This window comes from Rhinolophus sinicus, chromosome 16, assembly GCF_057876585.1.
Source record: "Rhinolophus sinicus isolate RSI-liver-muscle chromosome 16, RSI-T2T, whole genome shotgun sequence".
Taxonomy (NCBI): Eukaryota; Metazoa; Chordata; class Mammalia; order Chiroptera; family Rhinolophidae; genus Rhinolophus; species Rhinolophus sinicus.
Genome location: NC_142516.1, coordinates 49,506,360 through 49,527,128, shown reverse-complemented (window position 1 = coordinate 49,527,128; position 20,769 = coordinate 49,506,360). Strand labels below are relative to the sequence as shown.

General features: G+C 41.9%; 1 long non-coding RNA gene and 1 pseudogene across 1 annotated transcript in view; one reads left to right on the top strand and one right to left on the bottom strand.

The window, feature by feature from the left end:
• LOC141571343 (uncharacterized) overlaps positions 1-20,769 on the bottom strand; it is a 419,842-nt gene that overhangs the window by 277,893 nt on the left and 121,180 nt on the right. The gene's annotated exons all lie outside the window — the stretch shown is intronic.
• LOC109441251 (importin subunit alpha-8 pseudogene) lies at positions 3,808-5,394 on the top strand (annotated as a pseudogene).

Here is a 20,769-nt window from a genome sequence, read left to right as displayed (position 1 = left end):
ATGATTCTTTTGATTGACTTGAAGTGGCAGCTCCACTTTATGCAAAGCCTAACACCTGTCTTCTTCAATCATGTGTAATTGTGGGTAATTTTTTTTGAAATACTTATTACTAGTCCAATCTTCAAATACTGTTTTTCCCTTATCCAACTTTAATCAGTCAATCTACAAACATTTACCAGGTTCACAGTTGATAATCAAAGTGCCCTAAATTCAAGTCCCAGCCTTGCTACTTGCCATGCCATCTTGAGGAAGGAAATTTCTCCCCCTAAATATGAGCTTCTTTCTATTGTAAAGTGAGAATTACAATACTTCCCTCATAGATATTTTTGTAAGGATTAAAGATTTAAGGTACCAACCACCGTGCTCAATACGTAAAAGGTATGTAATCAATGGGAATTATTATTATATAATATTTAAAATCTTTACAATTTTATATTCACAAATTTTATATATTTATATACAAATTCATACGTGTATAAATATAAATATATAGAAATAAAATATATTTAAATATAATATAATTCCATTTTATATTTTATAAATTTTTAATTTATAATAATTATTATTATTTCCCAGGTGTCAGGGAAAATTCAAAGACAAAAAATATATATATATATATATCTCCTTCCTTTCACAGGAGAGAAGTTCTATACATTTGAAGAAACAATGCTACATATGCTTTATATCAAGCATCACAGACTTTGAGATCTAAGAGACAAGAGTGATGCTTGTGTTATGGGGGTGAAGAGGAATGTTTAGTATACTTACAACTTGGCTCTCAATCACGGAGCAAAGAAGAGGGGCATTACTCTCCGGGGTGTGTTTCCCACGATGAAGAAATCAAAGATGTGGATGATGCAAGGTTTGAATGCACGGAGTGTTTCTATCAGCCAGACACACGCTAATATTGCAGACCTATGGGCTACTTCAGAAGTGAAAACACTCTTTCCCACGGCCACATAAAAACACCACGCTTGCTCCTCCCTCCAGGAAGTGGAGCTTGATTCTCGAGGGGAGCCTGGACTTAGTGATTCACTTCTAACAATAGTGTGTGGAAAGGGAAAACCTGCATCTTTAGAGTGACGAAAGCTGGAAGATGCCACCTCAACAAAGTGATCAAAGTCAACACAGCCAGAGAGAAGGCGTGTCAATATCATGTATCTTAGATATGATACAATGAGATGTGCAGTGAGGTGCTCACCTCTGTGCAACTCTTCCAGAAAAGCCATAACCCCCATCTTATCATGAGAAAGTGACAGCGAAACCCAATCGAATTAAATTCTACAAGACACCTGGCAAATGCTCTTCAATATTCTCAAGGTCATGAAAGACAAGGAAAGACAGAAATGGCCACAGGTTAGAGAAGAGTAAGAAGATATGCTGACTAAATGCAACGTGGTATTCTGGGTTAGGTCCTAGAATCGAAAAAAGGACATTAGTGAAAAATTGGTGAAAGCTGAATACAGTATGTAGTTTGGATAATGGCATTGTAGCATGTTAATTTCATGTGTAGGATGTTAACTTTAGGGGAGGCTGAGTAAAGGGATATTAGAAGTCTCTGTACTCTCTTTGTAAGTCTTCTGTTAATCTAAACATTATTTCAAAAATAAAAAGATTTTAAAATCAAGCAATCAGTAAGTCTTGAATAATTAGAATGACATTAATTTTTATGAGACATAAATGAGAAAATGTCTAGTTTTTTTGTAGAGTAGCACAAATAAGTTAGTAACTTCTACTATAGTCTCTCTTTATATATAATCATGTGTACAAATATATGTAATGTATATATGCACAATTTTGTTACATAATTTTTATTTAATACACATTATATACATATATACTTTTATATACTATATATTATATATACATAATCATATATTATGTGTATACACATACCCATATATAAGCAGAGCACCCCAATTTATGGTGTGACAAAAAGTATTTTTAACTTCAAAAGGTAATTTCTCATAAACCAGAAGCATAACGGTTGGTTATGTTACCATGGCAACTCACAAAATCTGTGTAGTGCAGAACATGGCTAAAATGGGATAAAAACAAACTGTGAATCCCAAGTCCTTCAAAGGCCTCAAGGCCAAGGCAGAGTAGCACAGGGGAAAGAATACAGACTATGGGATCAGACAGAACTGTGTTGAAGTCCCGATTCTGCCATTCATTGTGTCATCTTGAGTAAGTAATTTAGTCTTCCTGAATCTGTTTCCTTATCTATAAATGGCAGATGTTATCTATACCTCAGAATTTTAGCAAAAATTAAATAAGACAATGCATGAAAAGCACAGTTGCTGGCAGGTACAGTAAAATCTCCAAGGCTTCCTGTGTCCTACAGGGTCCAGAGTATGATGGTAACGGAGTATTGAGACAAATTGTGTTGGGACTGAGAGTTTGCTGATGTGGCTTTGGTGCTGTCAACCAGTAAGAGTCATGACAAAATTCCTCATAAAGGAATCCATTAGTGTTGATGGATTGGAAGGAGAAAAAGGAATTTTAACTTCCAATAAATGGCTAAGTTCCTAACTATGCATTTATACTAATCTGAACTATTTGAAAGATCTTATATAAATCCACATAGGTTACCTTACCTTGTGTTGCAGTTAACCAGGGTAGTGTGACAAGTCACCCTAAAACTTACTAACGTAAAACAAAGACAAAATTTATTCTGTCCTCATATCTGCAATTAGGGGGGGCTCAGTGATAATGGCTCATCTCTGAGCACATGGTGTCAGGGTGGGCAACTTGAAATCTGGGAGCTGGGATTATCTCCAGTCTCAGTCATTCACTCATCTAGGTAAGACTGAGTTGGAATAATCAGCCAGAGGCTTTACAAGTGGCCTCCCCATATGTTCAGGGCTTCCTTCCAACATGGTGGCTGGATTTCTAGGCCGAGCACAACAGGAAAGATCCAGGTGGAAGCAATACCTTCTAGGACTTAGTATCAGAAGTTACACATTATCACTTTTGCCATGTTTTATCTGCCAGGACAGCCACAAAGGCCCCCCTAATCTCAAGGGGAAGGAATACAGACTTTGCATTGTGATAGGGGAGTGTGAAGGTCCTGAAGAGCATGAGACAGAAAATACTGCTGGCGCCATTTCTGCAAGATACAACCTGCCACATCTTATGAATGGTTGCTACTCAGATTTGCTAAATTAAAAGGAGCAGAGGCCAGTTATTTTCACATAATCTAGAAACAGAAAAATAAAACAAAGCTAGGTCTTATGTGACTGGGTGGGGCGTCTTCACTAACAGTTCACCTTTACCATATTTTAGGGACCGCATGCCCGGTCTTCTTTATTTTTCTCTGTATACCCACTACCACAGTCTCCAGCTTCTGTCTGAAGAGCAGCTCTCACTTATTCAACACAAGGGCTGAGACTTTGCCCTCAGCCCCTCTGTTTAAATGACTCATCCACTAATAGCAAATTGAGTCAATAATCAGACGCTGTCTGTGCGTGTCTCACAGTCTCTGAGGCCTCCCTGAAGACTTCTGCATCTGCCAGCCCAATATTCCATGCCAGCACCTGCAACTCTTGAACCAGTGTTACCTCTGGCTGCGTGGACATGCTCTGCTCACCAGCAGTGCCTGTGATTTAGCACCTCTTAGGAGCAGACTTTAACCAATATGCAATCCCAACTGAGGTATAAATACCTTAGCTCCCCTAGGCTCCCTGCCAGGTGAGTGACACAGTGGGTGCCGGCGGCTCCTGGTTTGGCCGTGTCGCCCCAGCCCTCTCTCTAGGGATTGATCAGACACCTTGCTCTTGTTCAGGTAGTTTGCTTCTGCCAGTCAACATGCTGACTTTAGAAGCTCCAGAAGAGAGTTTCTAAAATTTAAAGAACCAAGGCAAAGATGCATCTATGTGGCGGCAACAGCGGATAGTGGTCACCCTGCAGCTCTGGAAAGCCAAGAAAGATGAGCAGGCCTTAAAGAGAAGAAATATCATAAGTCTCTACCCTGATCCAGCTTCTGAACAACTGACCAAAGGGGTCAGCCTCACCCTGCAAGAAATAATCAATGGTGTGAATGCCTCCGATCCAGACCTATGTTTCCAGGCCACCCAAGCAGCCAGGAAAATACTGTCGCAGAAAAGGAACTCTCCTCTAAACCTGATTGTTGAAGCAGGGCTCATTCCCAGGCTGGTGGAGTTCCTGAAGTCATCACTTCACCTCTGCTTGCAGTGTGAGGCCGCCTGCGCTCTGACCAACGTTGCTTCAGGGACTTCGGAGCAGACTCAAGCTGTTGTGGAAGCAGGAGCCATCCAGCCCTTGGTTGAACTTCTGTCTTCCCCACATACGATTGTGTCTGAACAGGCAGTGTGGGCCCTTGGTAATATAGCAGGTGATGGAGCAGAATTCAGAGACTTGGTTATCACGAGCAATGCCATTCCACGTCTGCTGGCCCTGGTTTCATCAAATATACCAATTACATTTCTGCGGAACATCACGTGGACCTTGTCCAACCTGTGCCAGAACAAGGACCCGTACCCTTGCAAAAAAGCCATGAAGCAGATGTTGCCCATGCTCTTCCACCTCCTGCAGCACCAAGACAGCGAGGTTCTCTCTGACGTCTGCTGGGCCCTCACCTACCTCACCGATAGCAGCAACGAGCGGATCAGCCAAGTGGTTGACACGGGCTGCCTGCCCAGGTTGGTTGAGCTCATGGCCAGCTCAGATCTCAATGTCTTGACCCCCTCTCTCCGCACTGTGGGGAATGTCTTCACGGAAACGGACCTCCAGACGCAGGTGGCCATCGATGCAAGCATCCTGAGTGTGCTGCCCCAACTCCCGAGGCATCCCAAGTCCGCCATCCAGAAGGAGGCAGCCTGGGCCCTGAGCAACATGGCCGCGGGGCCCCACCAGCACATCCAGTAGCTGATTGCTTGCAATGTGCTGCCTCCCTTGGTGTCTCTGCTAAAAAATGGAGGTTTTAAAGTCCAGAAAGAGGCTATCTGGACAGTGGCTAACTTCACAAATGGGGGCACCGTGGACCAGCTGATCCAACTTATCCAAGCTGGAGTCTTAGAGCCACTGGTGAACCTGCTCACCATCCGAGACACCAAAATTATCATCACCATCCTGGACATCATCAATTCTCTCCTCCGATTGAGCTGTTCTGAACAGGCAGCAGACAAGCTTTTGGAGAAGGAAAGCCTGTGCCTTCTGATTGAAGAGCTTGGTGGGGTTGATAGAATCGAGGCTTTGCAACTGCATGAGAACCATCAGGTTGCCCTGACTGCTTTGAACATTATCGAGAACCACTTTTGTGAGGAAGAAGAAAATGGCATATTACCAGCCCTGGACCAAGATAATGAATTCTTAAAGCTCTTAACAAAAAAATACCAAAGCTCCACAACTTCTAAACCGAGGACCAAACCTTAAAGGGTAACTTCTTTAAGAAGCAGCACTCCTATATCTTGGTGGACCACAGTTACAAAGCTTTTTAAACTGAATGTTAATAAAATTTTTGACATTTTCACCTCTATTAAAAATGCAGTTAAACCAAAAAAAAATTAAAAAAAAAAAATAATAAATAAATACCTTAGCTCCCTAGCTCTATAGGGTGGGATAACTCAGACATACATTTCACACAGTTTTCTAACTGGATTAAGCTCCAGTTCCCAAGTAGTCCCTTGTTTGATGAGATACCTTTTATTGGCATATTCCCCTTCCCTATCTTACTTTTCCACTCCCCTACAGATGTATCTTGGGATCTCCTCTAAAACAAATTTTTTGCACTCAAATCCTTGCCTAGACTTTTGGGGGAAACCAAACTAAGACTCTTAATCTCTCTCAGTGCCCTGATTTCAAAACCTTAGGGGATCAATATGATGGGTCCAACTGGGGTCACATGACCATTTCTTACCGCGCCTTCTATAACTGGGGGGATGGGTCATGAAATGATACGGCTTTCAAGGCCTCTGATGAAGAGGTTCTAGATGGGAGTCCCTGGGCAGACGGGCACTCCTTTATACCCAGACAATGCTACCCAAATCTTGTAAAAAGTAAGGCTCCAAATTAAAAATGGAATGTTTACACCTGTAATCCTGCCTGTGTACTTGTAGATGAATTAAGTAAAGCCCTTTATAACTTGTAGAGATAGTGGTGTACCAATTATATAGAATCTACTGTGCTAAACACTTTACTTACATTCAATCTCTCATCTTATCCTCACAACAACTGTACATTTTGAGAAGTGGAAACAGATCAAGAAAGGTCTTTAAATAAGACAGCTGTTTGAACAGCCAACACATTTCAGCATAAAATAGCATTATTTCAGATCACTCACCATCTTATTACAGATTATTGTAGAGAGTCACCATTATTTGGAAGATCCCTTAAAAATAAAATTAAACACATAAATAATGTTGTCTGATAAGTTATGTGTGTTTGGCTTCAACTACTTTATTATAACTTACTTATGAATGAGGCAGTTAACTCTTCATGGGCTATTAACTCTGTAAACATACCCCAGAATCCTTTTCTGTTTCAGTCTAAAAGAACACTCCAAAAGTAGTTACACCAAAATAGTCCCCCCAAATGTTTTATTACAAAAGTTTAAATCACATCAAATGTAACACCTAAATTATAATCATTTTAGCAGCCCCTATTCCCCACCAGTTAGATACACCAGGTAGGAACAGAGACTTCCTCCAAGTTTCTCACAGTATTTTCTAGGGTCCCCAAAGTGACCCACTTTGTCAGCTATAGTCCCCATTAGCCCCAAGTGTCCCTCTCCTATTTCCACTAAACCTATCAATGTCAAGTGAAGCTGCTTGAAGGAACCACTGCAGTATTATGTTGACAGTGCCATCTTGAGCAATGATGCTTAAAGCAGTCAAGGAGCTGCCAATTCCTCACAAATCAGGGCACTGAGCAGAGTTCAGGAAGAATGGCCTCTCTCAACTCACTGTGCTCCACCCGATGCCAAATAGCCTAACCCAGACCCAGGATTTCCTATGAATTCAGTCCATTTTGTCCCTTATTCTCTATCAAAAGAGGCTTAAACCCAGCCAAAGGGGTCAGATGGTAACAGAAACCACAGGCGGCTCTTCATCCATTATGTCTGCCTCCTATACAAACAACATGCATTTATAAGCATATGTACTGAGGCCGACGAGGGTGAGTGTATAGAGGAAGGGCGATGACGTTTCTCCTTATCAGTCTCTGACCCCACTTTGCCAGGTTTGTCATATTAGGAGCACTATGATATATCTAATCTCTTGAACAATTCTATTATTGTTACACTCAAATTTTAATTGATGCAAAACAACCATCAATAGTATGGTACAGGAATGCACGTAAACTATCCTCACTACCCCACTGGACTGGATTTCTCAAAGGCATAAGAGACCATGAGACAGCTCAAGAGGGACTAAAGTGATGTAACTACAAGCAAGACAAGCTGAAGAAATGCTCCAAATACACACAGAAGCACAGCTTAAAATAATAGGGCAAGCCTGACGACGCCTGAGAATGAAATAACAGACATCTCTGCCTGGTGGGTGACAGTTATATTGAAGGAAACGCAAGTAACACCAGGCTCTGCATATAGCAATTGCTATTTCATATCAAAAAATGATCTTTCCATGTGCACACCTTGGAAAGCATCGTTGCACCTTCCAAACGCACACATTATTCACCATCCCACACAGAGCAATCCACTACGTGTTACCCCTTAAAATATGAGTACGAATATCAAGCAGCCTTTAGTTTTGTTTAAAACACACTCTGTACTCAGGGGACACTCAAAACCTTTGTTGCACTTCTGTCCAAGGCCCTGCCAGCGTGGTCAATTAAGTATCCAAGCCTTAAGTATATGGGATAGGACGTAATGTTTGCTCTAAGCTGATTCTTTCAACAATAAGTTTTAAGTGAATATAAATTGCATACGTTGTGCCAGCCCTGTGTTTAGTGTGCTAAATGTTTTACCTAGACTATCTCATTCAATGGTTATCACAACCATATCAGATACATCTTATTGCTATTAAAAACCCAGGCTTAGAAAGGTTAAGTGATTCACCCAATGTCACAGGGCTAGGTATGACACGACAGCATTGAAACCCCAGCTATCTGATGGCAGGTTAATAACTCCAATATACTGCCTTCAGATTTTGGGCCGTTGACTATATTCTAGCCAGTTCTTCTGACTTGGGCAGTGAGGGTGTTAAGTAGGTATCTGTTTAGGCAGTCTATTTCCAGGAACTCCATCTTCCTTCCTTGTTGATGAGTAATTGTTCTTCCAGTATCTCCACTTATGCAGTAATTTTGGCAGGATTGAAAACGGGTTGGTGGTAATTGGTTGGTTCCAATGTGCCGTGTGGGGCGGCCTGCGGGGTCTCTGCTCCCACTCCCCACATAAGAACACAGGATGTGGCTAGGCCAAAAAGGAACACCCACGGGGCCATAGGTAGGGGAGTCACACCACTATGGTCTCACTGGAGGCTGGGTTCACACGACGTGCAACCTGCTGTCGGCTTTGCTACCAACCGACCGACTCTCCTCGACTCTCCTCTTTCCGCCTCTCTCCTCCACCTCAGAGTCTCCACTGTGGGGCTCCTCCTCTAACAGGCGGACCCGAGCTTCTAGCGCTTCCAATGGGGACACCTGGTCCGGCACCTGGGCCATTTCATTAAGTGCACTTTCCATGTTGAGACTCAAGGCCTTGAGGAACATCCAGCCCACATGGCCGGCCGTAGCCTTCTCCTCCTCCGGCAACCGCTCAGCCAGAGCCTGCAGGGCCCTCTCCACGCTGGCCGGAGAGCCGTCCATGTCCTCCCACCCCTCCTTGGGGGTCTAACTCCTGAGAACAGTGGCCACCGGACACCACACAGTGTGTGGGGGCCACACGTCCTCCTGCCCAGAGTCAGACTCCATTCCTACCTGGTTGGAATCTTGCTCGCCATGCCAGGTGTCTGAATGGTTGGTGGCCTCAGTGTAAGATGTCCGCAACTCTCGGAGCTTAAGGCCGCAGCAGATCACCAAAATGAAGGCAATGCCGTCCATGGCCAAGAAGGTGGTGTACCAGCTGAAGGCTTGAGTCTCCCAGGCAGACCGCGCCTCCCGTTCCCGGTGTCGCTCCTCATGGGCCTCCCGAAGCTGGGCTCCCACACGCACAAACCGCTCCACCATGCTTCGGTAGGTGTTGGCCGGCACCATACCCTGCTTATAAAACTGAGCTTTTATACGTGTAAACTGCTCTAGTACATTCTGGAGGGTTTTGGCCGACACCACACCCTGCCACTGCGCCATTTGTCGTGCAGGGTACCACGCGGGGCAGCCTGTGGGGTCTCAGCTCCCACTCCTCACATAAGAACGCAGGATATGGTGAGGCCAAAAAGTAACACCCACGGAGCCATAGGTAGGGGAGTCATATCACTATATTCTCGCTGGCGGCATCCGCCTCTCTGCAATCCTCACTCGCCAGCCACCATCTTCTTGCTAGCCCCCATTTTTCTGCTAGCGTAGCCACAGCAGTTATATTAGTGGCCAATGGCTCACTGGTTACAGCTTACGGCCAACTAGCCACAGCTGATGGCCATGCAATCACAGTTGATGGCCATTTACTACCTGAGCCAGCACCTTTCCACGTGAGGCCGAGAGCCTGGAAACTGCACTCCTGGCTCTGTCCCCACACAATGGATTTCAAGGTGAACAGATTCACATTTACAGAAAGATCCATGGAAGGTACGGCCCTCTCCTCTATGTAGTTAATCAACCCAGGCAGTACAGTTAATTTGGTCGGCCTCTCCTCACAACCCACTCACAGTACGGCAAAAACCTTTGTAGAATTAGGTGGTGTTTCCAAGTGCTCAGAGGCTCGCTTCTTACCGTTGTGTGATGTGGCAAACCCACGAAAAGTGGGAAGGGATCACTGTGTTCCACTGTGTTCAGGGCCACCATGGATGTCCCACTACTCATTTCATCCTCCAACGCTGCAGGAGGAGGCAAGGGAGCTAACATCCCTTATTCCGTCCTATGCTGAGTATTCCATCTACATAACTTATGTTTCACAAGAAGCCTTTGTGACTGATATTCCTCTATTTTACCAATGCAAACATAGAGATTTCAAGAAGTTCAATATTTTATCCATGTGTGTCTGACTAGTTAGTGCCAAACAGGTATAAGCACTCAAGTCTAATGTCAAACATCAAGAGTTCGTGCCACTGACAAGGCTAGTTGTCACAGTTTCCTGATTTGGTCTGATGAGGTTAAGAGCATCTCTGTGTGCATAAGGGTATGTTATAAACGTGACGTGTGCAAATAGTAGACCTGGTTTAAGAAATCCACTAAAAACGAGAGGGAGAAAGAGAGCTGCAAAGGTGGGAAAATTCATGTTTCTCATGGCACCTCTCAACCCCCCAAAATGCAGATTTATTCCTAGTATTTTCTGGGATCAACCACATTCAAACATAAATCATACGGGAAAAAAAAAAAAATCATCGTTTTTGTAGACCAAAATGCCTCATGTTTGCTGCCTATGGAAATAGCATCCCGTCCACTTAGCCCCTCCAACATCCCCACCCCTGAGCCTCAAATTAAGTTTACAAACCTCTTACAGACGCATTGCTGCTGCCTAGGAAATCTGGCAAAATACGAAAACAGTAGTTTCACACTGGTGTGGGTGTAAAGTTTGAATAAGATATTGTATTTTAAAAATTGATTTTGTATACTCCTTGGGCCAACTTCCTGGAATTAGAAGTTTCTTTCACACTTCACATTCTCTTCAGACTTCTCAGATATCAGTAAAAATAAAGAAAATGGGAACCATGGCAGAACAAAACCATAATTCAGGAGTTGGGTAATAGGTGAAAGATGCTAATCCCAGTTGAGAGGAGTTCATAAAAATGAATCCCACCCCCCCTTAGGGCAGCAGGAACATTGCCTCATGAATATTTATGGTGGAATATGGGAAGTGTTGGGAAACAGACCAGCAGGGGCCAATCTACCCGAACAGCTGGGGATCATTTGGGTGTTAAAATGAAGTTTTAAGGGACACCATTTAGATAAAATCATATTTGAAAAGAATTATGCCTGTGTTCCAAATAACATCCAGTGTAGAGCAATTTTGAGTTTTATATGCTTTGCAAACATCTGCTTGCTTTTAAACTTTTCTCATCTTGTGCTGTAAAGTTGGATTCAGTTTCAAAAATCTCCCATATTTTTATGTTGGGGTGATCCAGTTAAAGAGGCTTATGAAAATGTTTAAAAGAAAAATATTGTGTATACATATACGTATATGTCATGAACTGACTTTTCAAAAAGCACTAACTTTAAAGAGGTGATATGTATAGTTGTTAAGCACATAGACTCTGAATCTAAATTTCCTGAGCCTAAATTTCAGCTCCACCACTACCTTTAGGCTGTGTGGCCTTGGGCAAGTTACTTAACCTCTCTGATTTAGTTTACTAATCTGTGAAAATGGGGTCATAAAGGTACCTTCTCCTGTGGCTGTTATGAAGGTTAAACAAGTTCCTGGTTCATAATGAGCTGTGTTAGTATTAGCCTTCATCATTGTTATTAAAATTATTCTCATTTAATTGGAATGCTGTGGTACAGGGTGTAAAATGAGAACCATATGCTTACACCAAAAAGCTTTGAAAGAATTAAAAGACATAATGAGCATAGTACCTAGCTCAAATGCTATGTACAGAGATACTTACAGGGAATTACATGTGAGTCAAAAACCACTTTTATCATCAGCTCCCATCACTGAGTTTTCCTGAAATAAATTTGGTCATTCTCCAACAAAAGTAAGTAGTTACTAACAACTAAACCAAAACTGCCATTAATGATTCAATGCTTCAGTGTCACTATGTTTTGCTTAGGTATTAAGAATAACAGTGTGTCACCCAAAGGGTTTATTTATGTGGTGTACTGAGCTGAATCTCTTCTCACCCTATTTCACAGGAAATTTTCTTTTGGTCCCAAATCCTTATTTTGTGCACTTATTATTTAATTTCAGGCATCCAAAACAAAAATAAGAAAGAAGTAAAACCACTGAAGTCTCCATTTAACAGATTGCTTATAGATTTATTATTGTTACTGTAGTTTAATTGTTAATTTCAGCTCTGTCAAATTTCCAAATGCTGCTGTGAATGATTAATAATTCATATATCCCTTTCAAGGAAATACCTGAAAGAAGGTTCACCACGGTTTGAAATCCAGGTTGCTGCATGAACGAAGAACTCTACCTTGCCCAGAGAGCAAATAACTTGCTCTCAACAGTCTGTTCACTTCACAGCAGCCAGAGTGAAAATGTAAATATGAGCATGTCATTTCACTGCTGAAAACTCTTTAATAACTCCCAAATTCTCTTGGGATGAAGACTGAAATACTTCGTAGAAAATGTATATGGCATGACTCTGGGCTAGCCTCCAGCCCTCCTCGCTGGACTGTCTTCCTTCTTCCTACTCCATGTCCTAGCTACACTGCCCTTCAGCTGGTGCCTTGAACTTGCCAACCTGTCTCCTGGCCAGCGCAAGCTAGAAACATGTCCATGCTCAGGAAGACCAGTAGTCTGGGGCCCCTTCAAACAGACAGTCTTTACATATTTGTTCAACATGTATCTAGTGAGAGTGGGGTGAACCTAATTTTCTATTAATAAATCTTGCTTACTAAAACAGAGTTAATAGACAACTTACTTCACCTGGGGGTAAACAAAATTGCTATTTCGAAAAAATTGGACTATTTTCATTTGGTCTCTCGTTTTTTTGTCTCTCTCTGGCTTTCTTTGTCAATTCCTATACAGGACAATTTCTTAGGGAGTGGGACAGTATATTTAATGGGTATGTGTTTTACACCACGCCCGATGTGGTTTTGGAATTTCAGATAACTGTGACTGCCAGTTTCAGACATACCTGTACCAAGCAACTTGTGTAAGTGCACAGTAAGACCACTCAAGGGAAATAGACCAGTAATGGGGCTACTGAAGCATTTCTGTAGTTTGGGGTCCTGATGAGCTGTGCAGCTAGTCTGCCCCATAATCTGGCTCTGGCTCTCCTAGGATGATACTCTACTACCTCAATTCTAGATAACTTCTTAGTTTTCAAGCCTACGTGTAAAATCACCCCCAACAAGGAAATGTCACTGGCCCTGAAGACCAAGTCAGATCATTGAGTGACTGTATTTTGTCAATTCTGCATTGTTCTTATATTTTCACGTCTCCAAAATCTACATGGGACTTTCTAACAAAGAGGTCTTGCCACCCCATGGGTCAGATCAGCTGGGTGTCCTGACACGGTTGTCACTGCCAGCACATGCATGAGTGGGTGTCAGTCATAGTCAACGGAAGCCCCTCGACTTTTTGTTTAACAAACTACTTAAGATCTAGTTGAGGAAAGAATAGAAATTCTAGTTGGTATTTGAAAAGCTTCTGTTGACACTTTGTTGTAAGATCAAGAAAGCACCAGAATCTAAACTCTAAGAATTGGTTATCAGCTGCTGGGAAGAAAATTCCAGACCATAGTGAAACACTCTTAAGAAATGCTGTTCCCCAACTCCCTGATGGCCAAAAACTGACACTGTCTAGAAAAGTAGGGACATTGGTCACTCTGAGTCAAAAGTGATCCGAAAGAGTTGGACCAGCAGTGTGAACAGTTTTAGAAATGCCTTATTTAATTTATATTTTCCATTTCATGTATGCACAAGAGTGACAGATGATAAAAATATCTATGTTCAAGTAAGTCTAGAGTTGTTTTAATAAATACAAAACAAGATGTATAAATAAGACAGCATAGAGCTATAATTTGATTAGCAGGGTTTCATCTTTCTTAACAGTACATAAAATAGTGAGGTGACTTACAAGCAAGTTTTATGAAACATGGTATACATTTGTATGGTTGCCAGGGCTTTTATCCATTACATTTATCACAACTGCAATTCTATTTGAGTAATTATTTGTTTAATATCTATTTTCTCACCTTCTCTGTCAATATGGAGTGATGTCTACAATAAAGGAAGCAGTCAGTAAATATTTTATAGTGAATGAGTGAATTAATACATCAGTGAATGAGTGAATGAAGTATGCTTAGATTTTTGTTCCGGGCTGTCCAAATGTTACCTGGGATCTGCACTAATTGACCTCCCGGGCTAGATGGTTGCAGGCTGAATCTGAGTTATAAATGTGTGTTGCTTGATGGAGTACAATCGTCCTCAAAAAGTTTTTTCTAAATAAAATTGAGTGCCTCTAGGTGGGGCATGTGGTCCCCAATTCACTGTCCGTATTGCTCTTATCCATTTACATCTACATTACCTACCTGCCTCTTGAAGGCCATTGAGTCTAAAATGCCTGCTGTGGGCTCTGTGTTAACACCTAATCACATCCTTCAGATAGTCGAAGGATAGCTATTGATTTGTGGGGAAAAGCCCCACCCAGGCCACAAATGTACCCGTGAAAACACTTGCTGTTGGGAAATGTGTAGACCATCAGATTCAGCAGGTGGCCCAGTTTCTGCACTAATAATGTATCACTGGTGCTTCTTGACTTGGCCTGCAGCGTGTCAGCGCTGCTGCTTCCTGCTGCCCACAGGTGGCAGTGGTCCTTCACTATTGCAAAAGCCCCAAATGCCAGTGTCGCCTTGAAGCCTTGGAATCGTGGGCCCAGGAGATGTTATCCAGGTCAGGGCAGTTTGTCTGACTATCACGCCACCTTTAGGATGTTGGTGCCTACCTGCAGTTTTTACAGGGCAAAGAAACTCGGCCCCCTGTGGGCGTACAGTGTGTTTACATAGCTGAAATGTAAAGGGCAGTCTGCAAGTGAAAAGGTATTTTTCCCATGTGGTTTAGACCAAGTGCTTTTTCCCGTCCTTCCCATCAAATAAGGCAGCAGGAAGGAAAAGGTGATTTTGCTGTTAATTTTATTCCCTTAATAGTCTAATCATTAGTATTATCCTAATGTGTTAGTATATCTCCAGCTTGAATTGACAGTATAATGAATTACAAAAATTAAGGCACTTTCAGAAAGCATTAGACACGGTGTCCTTATGTATTTTGAATGTTTAACACCATTCTGTATACGTATGGCGCAATGGAAAGCTCAGTTTTAAAGGGGTAGAAATTGAGCAATATGCTAGCGCTCGCCAATTGTTTCCAGGTAACTTAGCATTTGATAAATGTAAACTATAAAACCAAGGCGTCTGTACTTTATCTTCCTTCTATATAAATCTTGGCTGAATGTGTTCTATTTGTAACTCAGTTACAAAAGTACTTTGGTTTTCTTAAGAACAGTCCCAGAAGTGTAAATATTCCTTAATAACACATGACAGACTTTTAAAGACTTTTCTGTTAGAAACCATGATATTACCTACAGCAAAGAATAAGCCACAGCAGATAATTTTCAATGGAATTTTAACTACCCCAGAGTCAAGCTAGTCCCACTGCATATATGACCATTAGCAATGGTATTTGTTGGTGGTGGTTTAAATAAAATAACTTTCCTCACAAGAGAAAAAATATAGGGTTATGAAAGCGATATGACTATGCACAAGATTAGCAGTTTATTCCTTTTTGTGATATGACATTCAGAAATTATCAAGAAAAATCCAGCCTTTTAAAAAGTATATCACTGTTGAATACATGGAACATGCTTTAAACAGGCCTCTTAGATTGAAAAATCCTTTTGCAAAATTAGTCTCTTGTAGATCAGGAAAAGCATGTTGAAGACACACGGCCCCGTTTAGATTTCAAAATAAAGAGAAGGAATAAGATGATACATAATAAACATTAACAACTTATTTTTCTCTACTTGAAAGAGACTTATTTAACCTTTCATCTCACTCAGAAATAAAACAACGGGCATGTGGCTGTTCTTGATCAGGCAGGGTTAGCTTCCCTAGCACAGCTGTGCACATCTGGCGCCTGAGTCCCCATGAAAACCCAGCTCTACAGACTCATCGCACGAGCTCTAAGTTCTGTGATGATAAACCCCTGTTGTTAATGTCCTCCCTGGATTTGTACCTCCATTCGACTCCCACACCGGAGCTAACCTCTGCCCAATGCTAAGCGAGTACCGTTTGTATACCTCTCACAGACCCTCAAAAATTTGTTTATGACCAGCTGTTGCAAGAGGAAGCTATCAGACACAAGGAGTAAATACAATACCAGGCAGGTGTTAGGCACCACTGGCACTGGTAGGTTTGGGCATCAGAACCTGGGGCCACACCCATGACTCCACACTTTGTGGAGAGGCTGATCAGGCGCTGATTTCTCAAGCTTCTTGGGGATGGGTCTTTGGCCCAGTTCAACATCATTCCCTCAGTGCTTCTAACTGCGTCAGCAAAAGTTGCTGAATCTACAAACCCCTTTGAGGGCAAAACCAGCATGTAATTCAAAAGCACTACCCAAGTCGCTAACAGGGAGAGGAATTTGCATTTACTAAGTTCCTACTATAAGCCAGGCTCTTGACATGCAGTAGTACCTCAGTGAGTGTTAAGAGTAGCACTAGGAGAAATTTGATGAGTCCCACTTTACAGATGAGACAGCTGAGATTCAGAGAGGTTAGCTAACTCATTTGCCAAGTCACCCAGTTTATTACCTACATCTTGTTAACCTAGGTCCGCTGATTTGTGAGACCTGTGGTCTTTTCACTAATCCATTTTCAATGTCCCCCTTTTCTGTTGTATTGTTCCCCAAATAATTATTTTTAAATACTGCTTTGGAAAGGGCAATCCCAATGCCTATGAAATTTATTCCCTTCATACTTCTTTAAAGGATCTCGGGAGGGGGGAAGGTAGTCAATATTAACTGTGGATTTGGATATAGCACTTACTTTTATAAAAAATATTGTTTTCCCTGAGTTCAATGATATGCATCCTTGATTTTAATGGAAAGCCAGGTCCTTTTTATAATGATTGATTTCAGCACCAGTAATACAAGTTACATAGATTCAGTTCCTAGATTGGCAGATAATCACAGACAATGAAGAGCAAGTCTACACTTGGCCAGTATCTACAGGAAAAGAAATAGGCAAGTGTACGAATTTTCCCCAGAGGATGCTCAAGATATACAGCTTTACGGCATGACTTGAGATTCTTTCAGCTTCCGTGTCCCAGCTGATCAATGTAGAATTACAAAGAGCATAGCTTTTCTGTTGAGAGCTCCAGATGACCGCGTACCCATGGTTCATGTCTACTGAGAGTAAAGCAAGTCACCTTATTTTCAAAGAGAATTTCAGATTGACAGCTTTCAAGAGGATTGGCATACATGTTCATCTCTGAGATAGAGCAATTAAACCAGAAATCTTCAGATTCTAGAACATGTTGTGTTTGGCTGCGGTTAGGCATCAAAGGCAAAGTCTTCCTTATTATGTTTGAACAAGGATTCTGACTGCCGAAGACCTCCCCACTCCAGTTTCAGCCTCTTCTTCCCTTTACTCGGGAAATATAGAAGCTTGGGAAACACCCACGTGTTCATTGAATCACTCAGGTGTAGCCCTGTGCAAAGTACAGATGATGTTAACCCCAGTGACGCCTGCCTTCTGGGGCCTAGAGACTTCAATTAGGAATTGATTTTTCTGAATTAAAAAAAAAAAAAGAAGATAAGTTTGATAAATACTGTGAAAAGGTTTCAAACTGATGACTTTATTTCATTTTCAGAACTTAAACTCTATCAGAAAATAAGATAGCATAATTGTCAGCCACAAAATCACTCTCTATTGCTATAGGGAATTTTCACCAGCTGACAATCATCATCTCAGTTTTCCTTATTCCTGTTGTGGAAGGAAAAAAAATTATTTCCACTAATAACATTTTCCTTGAGTCTGCCTAGCTATTTTGCAGATATATTTGTTGTTGCAAAGACTGTCAATGGAAACTAAAAGTAAGTTATACATTGGAACACTCAGAACTTAGATCCAGATTGATTTCCATTTGTTTACAGTGTAGACAAGCTAATTTAATTAAATATTTTTAAAGAGCCATGCTTCACTGGGATTATGACCTAAGACTTTCTATAACCACAAACATGTCAAGTTTCCTGATGCACTATAAAGAGCCCTGGGGCCTGACAAAGGAGACTTGAGTTCACACCCCACTTTTAGAATGATATTGCTATCAAATGATATCCCCAAAGTTATAGCAACTGTAGCCTCAGTTTCTCTAGCTATGAAAAACTCAATTATCCTTAGGGCCCCTTCAAGCTTTAACCTATTTGTTCTAATGTACTAAGCACATTTTCAAAATCTTCACAACATAAGGAACATATTTTAACACATTTTTCAAAGCTCAGAACTAATGTTCCTTGATAACTACTGTATGTCAATTATAAGGAAAGTAAAATGAGGATGCAAGTGAGACAAGGTGGAGATACAGTTATTTTCCACATGCTGAGAGCTCGTCTAAAAATCCACAACAACTATGGAAGAAAGTCGACATTCCCTTGTTTCCTCCAGCAAATGTCACAGTGAGCCACGGGTCTGCGGAGAGAGACTCTCTCTCCCCAGCAGCGCCGAATTGACTGAGTATCTGTGCAGAGGGGCACTTGGGACCCAAGAGGGCTGTCAGCACATCTGTGCTTCCGGAGTCTTTTCCAGACCAGGCTATGGGACATCCACCCAGCACAGCAGCTGGACAGCACATCCCTGGCCCTCATCCCATGAGGATTACTATGAAAACAGGGATTTTAGGGACACATTACTCCCCCTCCAAATTCAGAGTTTGGTTACCCATCATCCTCTTTGGACACAGACCAGTAGAAACTCATGTGTTAAAGAGTACCCACCTGCCACAATGTTTTTGAATGTAACTCAACCAAGTTAACTGTCAACACTGGCAGGGGAAGAAAGGCAGGGAACTGGAAATAGTTGGACGGGAAGCTTTTGTACCCCAAAGGCTCCAAAAAGCTCTTTTGTTAATTATTCGATGTTGCCAGCTAACAAACTGAATGTTTCAATATCTGCTAAGCCTGTAAGTAGTACGACCTTATGAGACTGATCAAATGAGGTAAACTGGCTATTCCTTTCCAGAGAGTCAGATTTCAATGAAGCCAAACACAATTTCTGCTGCTATTTTACCAGCAACCTGGTTCCATCTCCCTTTTTTTTTTTTTTTTAATTAGGTACAGTGCCGTTGTCAGGCATCTACACCATCCACGCAGTGGTCTCCCTAATAAGAAAAGTGCAGATCTGACACCCTACAAAATCTTTACAACATTATTGGCTTTATTCCCCAAACTGTCTTTCGTATCCCCACGGCAATATTGTAGTTACCAATTTGTGCTTTCTAATCCCCTCACCTTCTCCCTCACCCCCACCTCCCTCCCATCTAGCAACCATCAGTTTTTCCTCTATATCTCTGAGACCATTTCTGATTAGTTTGCTCATTTATTCAGTTCTTTAGATTCCACATATAAGTGAGACGATACGGTATTTGTCTTTCTCTGTCTGACTTATTTCACTTAGCGTAATGTTCTCTAGGTCCATCCATATTGTTGCAAATGGTAAGATTTCATTCTTTATGGCCGAGCAATACTCCATTGTATAACAGCTATATACGATTTCCATTTCCCTCTTGTGTTCACTGTGCCAAGTTAAGTTACAGCCTGATTCAGAGATACTGAGATGCCTGTGACTGAACAAAGGTAAGCGCTGAACTAGAGGTTCCCTTCTTGACTCTCGTCCCAAACTGAGTCTCTGGCTCTGATGGCAGCACATCAGTGGTTTCTCTGGATGCCTCGGTTCACGGTCATTCATTCAACAAGTATTTTAATGTCTGTCTTATGGTCTGGGGAAATAAAGATGAGGCAACATAGTCTCTGTCCTTATAGAGTGCCCAGACAGAAGGTAATGACACACTGTAAGTGGCAATGCAATGACAGAGGTATGTACCAGGTGCACATAAGGGGCAGAGCCTCTACAGCTGGCTGATGGAATCAGGGAAAAATTCATGAAGAAAGTCTTGTGAGGGCACGCTAGAAGGATGAGAAGGCGTGTGTCTGCTGGACTAGTTTGGGGATGCAGAGTGTGGCAGTGAAGTCTTAGGAAAGGGTATGAGCAAAGACACAGAGATATGAATTTAGTGCATATTCTTACAGCATACAATTCAGAGTGTGTGGCAGTTCATGGTGATAAACAGATAGGCAGCAGCCGGATTCTTCTCCTGAATTCAGACCTTTGCAGGTCGAGGGCTCCAGCATTTGTTGTGAATACCTCTACCAGGCTCACCTTATAAGGAGGTAGAATGCAAGGTGTGAATCAGACCCTGTGGCTCAGGTCTGCATATTGGGGGGGGGGGGAGAGTGCACCCCATCACTAGAGAGTAGTGTTGACAAATAGTCTGGAGGTTCCAACCACAAAGTTCATGTCACAATTTAATGCACCCTCATAAGGCTCCCTGACCCCCTCAAAGTGAAGGGACTCACTCTCCCTCATACTTAGTGCATATTTGATTCTCTAAGTCATTTCAGGGCATTGAGCTGGATTGACAGAGTTATCTTGCAAAGCTTAAAATGGCATGTCATCAACTTCTTTCACCTAATTCAAGTTTTAAAATGGAGTCCTACCACTAGGGACAATTAGCCACAAATAACAAACAAGACAGTATGAGCAGGCCGATGACAGATGTATACAAAAAAGTATCACATTAGGTGTTATACGTCCATTTAGCCTCACTCATTTAACACACTGTTGCTGTTATATATGTCACTATGTAGTAGAAATTATAGGGAGAATCCTGACAATCTCACACAGTAAGAATCCAAGCCAAGAAATAATGGAACCAGCAGTGACTCATTTGAATATTTGTTACATGAAAAAGAAAATCT